General features: G+C 37.7%; 1 pseudogene; it reads right to left on the reverse strand.

The window, feature by feature from the left end:
* Nucleotides 1-6,166: 6,166 nt before the first annotated feature.
* On the reverse strand, nucleotides 6,167-6,988 carry LOC135277731 (uncharacterized; annotated as a pseudogene).
* Between the last annotated feature and the right edge of the window lie 201 nt (nucleotides 6,989-7,189).

Consider the following 7,189-nt stretch of genomic DNA (forward strand, 5'->3'; position numbering starts at 1 on the left):
AGGTTCCTGAGGCCCAGAAAGGTTGAGAAACTTGGAGCTCAGTGGTGGAGAAGGAAGTAGAGCTCAGGCCTGCCTCTCTGCACAGACTGCTCACTTAAGAAGCAAAGGAGTCAAACTAATTTACTCCTGCCTGGCTTGTTTGCCTGCCTTGGCATAAGTCAATTGCTGCTTTGACCTTAGGTAAAAATAAACTGTCCAAATACAGAGTTTTTGATGATCATCTGTAGATAGTGTATCTGCAATGCCCCCTTCTCCCCTTCTCTCCTGAAAGCTTCCTCTGTTGCCCTCTTCTGTGTTCTCTCTTTTATTTGTCTTCCTAAGACATCAATTGGATAAAACAAAATGAAAGTTGGTTATTGGCTTCCCCTCTATCACCTACAGTGGCATCTGGCATACAGCAGGTGTTCAATAATATTTTTCTCAATAAGTGGATGAACCAGTGGTTTTCAGTTCTGAGTTGAAAATCAGACCGTGGCTCAGCTGATTTTTAAAAATAACACCATATGAATTTTAATTAGAATTCATGAAGGTGACCAAAATAGTATGCTTCCTCTTTCAACTTCTACTGGTGGTTATACTTCCTTGATTGGCCCATCTGTAACTTACTTATGAAAACCTCTCTTAATTTGATTTATTAATGTAAATGCTTTAAATCCTTCCTCCCTTAACATGTGCAATTGTTTGTATACTTAAGTGATTTTTCTCTTCTAGTTTTCTGTGATAAAATCTTGAAGTATGTCATAAGAAAATGGAAGAGAGAGAGAGTTGAAAACACACTGTCATCTAGATACAGATTATATATGATTTATTTGCATAATTTTGGACAGATTTCTCTTTTTTTCTGAATGTCTTCAATGAGAATTCTATGAATCAGAATATATACTTCTTATTCTTTTTAACAGATCTCTCTGTAGTAACACCACATACATTCCTATCAACACAAAATTATGAAAATTCTGCATTTTCCAAGTCTCTGCATTCTGCTATTACTTCATCCCAATGTTGACTTTGCTTTAATTTTCTCTTTAGAAAACAAACATTTATCCAAATTAACAATATGTATTTTAGTTTCTTTAAAAAAGATAAATGGTCCTGAGTAGTGAAATCTCTGCACCTATCCTATGATAATTTTAATACTTTTTAGGAAAATTATCAGAAGATATCAATATGTTAAATACCAAAGCATCTCTAAGAAAAGGCAGAATATTTGTACCCTTCTGTTGGCAAGAAGTGTCACTCTGCATCAGCCTTTGTCCTAAGTAGCCAATGCAAACTCTCTCCATTATTTTTATTGTAGAAACACAGATAATTCCTTTCTTCTTTGCTTTTTTCATTTCTTTTTTCCTTCCTTCTCTCTCTCTTTCTTTCCTTCATCTCAATATGTAATTTGAAAGTATGGAAAGATAATATTTGAGGTCTTTTAAATACATTTTGTTAATATGATTTTTGTTTTTGAAAAGATTTACTTAAAGTAATTTAAAGTCCGTGTACTTCAACAGATACTGTGTTTAGATTGGAGTAAGAAATAGTTGATGGGAAGTTTTCTTTCTTTTTTTCTTTTTTTTGAGACAGAGTCTCGCTCTGTCGCCAGGCTGGAGTGCAATGGTGTGATCTCGGCTCACTGCAACCTCCACCTCCTGGGTTCAAGCAACTGTCCTGCCTCAGCCTCCCGAGTAGCTGGAACTACAGGCTCAGGCCACCAAGCCCAGCTAATTTTTGTACTTTTAGTAGAGACGGGGTTTTCACCATGTTAGCCAGGCTGGTCTTGATCTCTTGACCTTGTGATCCTCCCGCCTTGGCCTCCCTAAGTGCTGGGATTACAGGCATGAGCCACCACGCTCGGCTGGAAGTTTTCTTTATATATTTTTATACTGAGGGCTTCTACATATCTGCAAATGAAATAAGTCACAGGAAGTTATCTGTGAAAATGATGCTTATAAGACAACTTAGACCTGTGGTTACAGAATAACCTTAGCTAATCATACTTTAAAATGATTTTGCTTCCTTTTGTGATAAATGATAGTGTCTCTTCCAGAAGTAGACAATATGCAAGATGATCCTTTATGATTATTTTCTTATTCAATTTTATAGGGTTCTGTTTTATGAAAGAGAATTTTAAAAACAATCTTCAATATAAAATGAATCTGCTCAATCAAATTAACTTGGCAAACAGGTTGAATGCAGTCAAGCAGTTATACTGAGAACTAGTTGAATTCAATTAAAGGCTATTTAGAAAGAAAATAATTGGTAATACTTTTCTCCCAAAATAAATGGTGACGAAATTATTCTTTTTATCCCAAAAAGAATAATTAGAACCTCTAACTTCCAGAACAGTTCTTCAAAGTCCATTACTCCAAAACACATTGCTGCAGTGCCATAAATGGTATTTATTATAGTCCACGAAAGCTGACTTAACAGAAATATTGTACATTGGCAGTTAAAATTTGAATATGTTCCCTCAGCCAAATTTCACTTTCATAATTTGAAAGAGGATCACTGTGCTCATGACACAACTTTCATTTTAGACCTTTGTAGTCTAACATATAATATATTAAATTTCTACATCTCTATTTATCTGGGCAGGATTAGGAATAAAACGTTATAAACTAAAGAACTGTGTCAGTATCTGCTTATCTAACCCACTGTGACTTTGTAAGTTTCCCTTTCCTCTGCTATCTTATTTGTAAAACAGTGATTGCCAATTCCAGTGTATCTCCAACAGAGTGCATGAGAACTACATACACTTTAAAAGTAAAAGGGGGCAGAATACTGCTTAATGATTACATTACATTTCCTCTAAGTTTCCCTAACTTCTGAAAATGCATAAACCATCACAACAGAATCCACTACAAGATCTCCAATTTTGTGGCCTAGACAAACCATTTTGGTGTTTCAACTTCGGACTACATGCTGAGAATTACATTTTTCGTATTTTTGGTAACAATTTCCATCTTAAAGTGCTTAGAACACTACATGTACATGCTTCTTGATGATTATCTTCCAAGTTTATAAATGGGAAAAGTAAATAATAAATGTGTTAGCAAAATTTGAAAGTCAGAGTTAAGGCCAAGCTTTCCCGATTCCTGGATTATCCATGAGGCCTATCCTGGTGATTCAATTGCCTCTTCAGTCCTCTTCACTCATGGGAAACATATTGTTTCCTCTTTTTCATAAACAATCACAGAACTATATTTAGTATTAAATTAAAGAATTTTCATTAGATAAAGAAAATGTGGCGCATATACACCATAGAATACTATGCAGCCATAAAAAAGGATGAGTTCATGTCCTTTGCAGGGACATGGATGAATCTGGAAACCATCATTCTCAACAAACCAGTACAAGAACAGAAGACCAGACACCACATGTTCTCACTCTCACTCATAGGTGGGTGTTGAACAATAACACATGTACACAGGGAGGGGAACATCACACACTGGGGTCTTTTGGGAGGTGGGAGGCTAGGAGAGGTATAGTGAGGGGTGGGGAGGTTGGGAGGGATAACATTGGGAGAAATACCTGATATAGGTGATGGGGGGATGGAGGCAGCAAACCACCATGGCCTGTGTGTACCTATGCAAGAATCCTGCAAGTTCTGCACATGTACCCCAGAACTTAAAGTATAATTTAAAAAAAATTAAAATAATTTGCAGCATAATAGCCCATAATTACTACAGAGTTAACTTTTCTAAGTGAAGATGAACATACCATGATTTTCTCTAGATATTTTTTCTGTATTTGATAATCACATCAAATGATGCATATATCACAAATTTGATTAAGTTCACTCACAGTAAACACCAACAATGGGTGCCCTCAGCTCTGAGTTGAAAGCATTGTAAAAGCCAGCAGCTGTTCTATGTAAGGGGCTAATTATGCATAATGAGTGTCTAATTTGAGAGCAACACAAAGCACATTTCATCTAAAAACCAAAGAAATTGATGTGACATGCTCAAGTATCTCTTATGGATTTGTTGATTGACCTTACTAAGTCAAAGGATGAGGAGTGAGTGAGCAGCTCTCTCTAGTCTTGGCTCAGGAACCAGAAAAGAGAGTAATTTTTCCTTTGGGAAGGACTTATGACCCGTGCATCCTGCTGAATGATACTGAGTACCTTACTATTAAGATAGGAATGTCTTTGTTCAGCACTAAAGTGCTGGTATTGGCATTGAAGGCCATGTGTGCCCTTCCTCAATTTACCTGCAAAATATAAAGGTAGTTGGTGGTGTCAACATGTTGGCAAATTCAGGAAGTCAACCACAAACTTCTCCTTTAACAACTTGCCTCGTATTTATGAAATATCATGGTTGAAGTCTATCTGATAACATAAATATTTAAAGTCTGACAAATATAAAACACTACTGATCCTGCTACCTTCTTTAAATTTTATACATTATTTCAAAGAAGCAGCGTCTATTTGTACTTGTTTTCTCACATTCTAAGGCAGGCAACATTGAGCCATATACTGCTCCAGATGCCTCAGATACATAGAAATAGAACAATTATGGTTATCCAAATGCTTTGAGCTCGAGTGCTGTCTGGGTAATTGGGTGGACAATTTTTTACAATTTTCATTTTTTTCTAATCATTTTGTCCTTTAGGTGATATAGTGTACTATATTACACATGGTGAGGTGAGACCCTTACTTACAGGGTTGAATCATCCAGACTGATGTACTATCACCAGGTAATTAATATGACCATTTAGAGGGAAAATGCATACTTTTGAATCAGACTTTGGCTCGTATCCCAAGGTATTTAAACCCTCTGACCTCAGGTTCTTTGTCTTTAAAACATTCTCTTTGAAGAATTGTTTTATTAGACGAGGAAATGAATATAAACTCTCTAGCATCATACCCAATAACAGATAATAGGTCTGGATTTCATATTGACTCCTTCCCTTCTCTTTATAGCAGCATATAGATGACTGTTAGATTCAGATTGAGAATTTGAGTGAAATAATTCTTAACAACACATTAAAGTGTGAACTTCACTGTAACCTGTGAATTATGCCTCATTTTGCCGTTTTCACTTACAGCTTTAGAAGTCCTATCATCTGCTTATTTGATCTATAATCTCTTCATAAAACAAGTAAACTGGCTCTTGCCTTAAATCTAAATTGCCCTCATCATCCAAATTAAGCATAGACACGTAGACGTAGATTTATAGAACAGAAATGGTTACTTAAAGGAAATCAACATGAAACATTGAACTCAACAGGCCATATTAAGCCCACATTAAATCCACCTGAGCTGCACTCTTCTCTTGACAGGGTAATTGTAAGGGGGACTAGTGAGGCTGAAGGGTGAAGTGATTGCACAGATGGTGGGAGGGTGGAAGACAGGTGTTTGAATAGACACAACCTTCTCACTAGGTCTGTCCAACTCAGTGATTCTCAATATATTTTTCTTGCCCTGCAAGTTCAATTTGTATTCATAGTGGTTTTGCAGATGGTGACTGAGTAAACAGATACAAATGACAGTAAAGTGTGTTTAAATATTAAACATGACATTGACATGGGCTGATCTAGCCTTTGGAAAGATGATTGTGTACAAGGTGTCCTTTTGTGATGATAGGCCCTAAGTGTTTAATGACACCAGTGTCCATGAATCCTGAAAGCTACAAGCAGGTTTGGCTACCAGAAGAGAACCATCAAATCATAACAAATATATGTGATCCCTTGTGTTAGAGTTAACTGTGCATTGTCTTTCCTAGTCCCTATCACCATAGAAGGGAACAAGCATGTGTAATAGGTCAGCTTATGTCAGTATCTTTACAATAACATATAGGAATAGAGGAAGACAACAGGAAGCTCCATTATGCTGAATCTGGCCTTGGCAGAGATCACTCCAAACTAACTGGCAGCATTTAGTCAAAAGTCCTTGAGCTAGCCATCTCAGAATGTTAGAAGTTAGTCACTGTAGTAAGTAAGAAGTACAGATTTTGGACTCCATTGTTTCAGAATAAAGCAAAAGGGACAGGTGGCTCGTCTGAAGAGGACTGCAATTGCATCCTAAACTCCATTAGGAAAGGATAATATGAGCCTTGCTGTGGAGAAAGTCAAGTTGGTAGAGAACCAAAGCTAGAGATGCTTCTCTTTGATCCTAACTGCATTGTGACCTTCAGTGAAATTCCATCTTAACAGAAAAGGACCACAAATTCTCAACCTACAGCAGCCAGATGAAAAGGTTGTGGACACTGAGCATCACATTACTTTCACGGGGGACAAAGGCAAGTACTGTTCTGCACACAGCACTCACAGGCTCACTGTCTCCATCCCTCTCATCAGTGCTTCAACACTGAGCCCGGTCAGAACGCTAACACGTGGGAGAAGCAGAAGGACTTCTCTCACTTCTCTCTACAAATACATGTATAGGAGGTGTTGCAGGTGTTCTTCCTGAGTAGGTTCCTTGGGATTGTAAACAAGTCTAGGATGTTGGAAATGAGAATCATATTTACTTATTTACACAATATATTGAGTGCTTGTCAGCTGATAGGACCCACGGCAGGCTGTGGGGACAGAGGGATGTGCAAGATGGACGTGGCCTCTGTCTTTATAGGACTTACATCCAACTGGAGGTCAAAGCACACAAACAATTACACAAGTAAGTATTAAAGTATAATTATGTGAATTGATGTGTATAGAAGAAGTAAGTATGGAGAGCACACGCCACAGAGTGACATGGCCTAGGCGGAGAGTCAGGAAAGCTTCTCTGAGGAAATCAGTGTTTATGCTGAGACAGAAAGCACGAGTATTGGTTAGCCAGACGAAGTACAGGGAAGAGTGTTTTAGTTTTGGGGCAGAACAAACATGAAGTCCCTGGGATGGGAAGTCATTTGCACATGTGAGGAGAAAAATGAAGGTCAGCACAGACAAACAGAAAGATGAGATTTGCAAGGGCAAGACTGTGTAATTCCTTGTGGCAATGCATCCCTTGTGCAATGGGAAACTGTTGAAAAGTCTAAATAGAGATAGTGGTGTTATTTTTAAAAGTTCATTTTAGACATCATCAGTAACTAGAGAGATCAAAGGTAGAGGTGGAAAAGGGGGCTAAGAGACTACTGTAACAATGCAAGTATAGAGACGCTGGTGACTTGGACCAGGCTGGTGTGATGTGAATGCAGAGAGACATATGCACATATGTTAATTGGCTTTTCCCTAAACCCTACCTGGGCCATGTCCTTTTTCA

Source organism: Aotus nancymaae, unplaced genomic scaffold, assembly GCF_030222135.1.
Source record: "Aotus nancymaae isolate 86718 unplaced genomic scaffold, 86718_ANA_hifiasm-v0.15.2.pri h1tg000033l, whole genome shotgun sequence".
NCBI lineage: Eukaryota > Metazoa > Chordata > Mammalia > Primates > Aotidae > Aotus > Aotus nancymaae.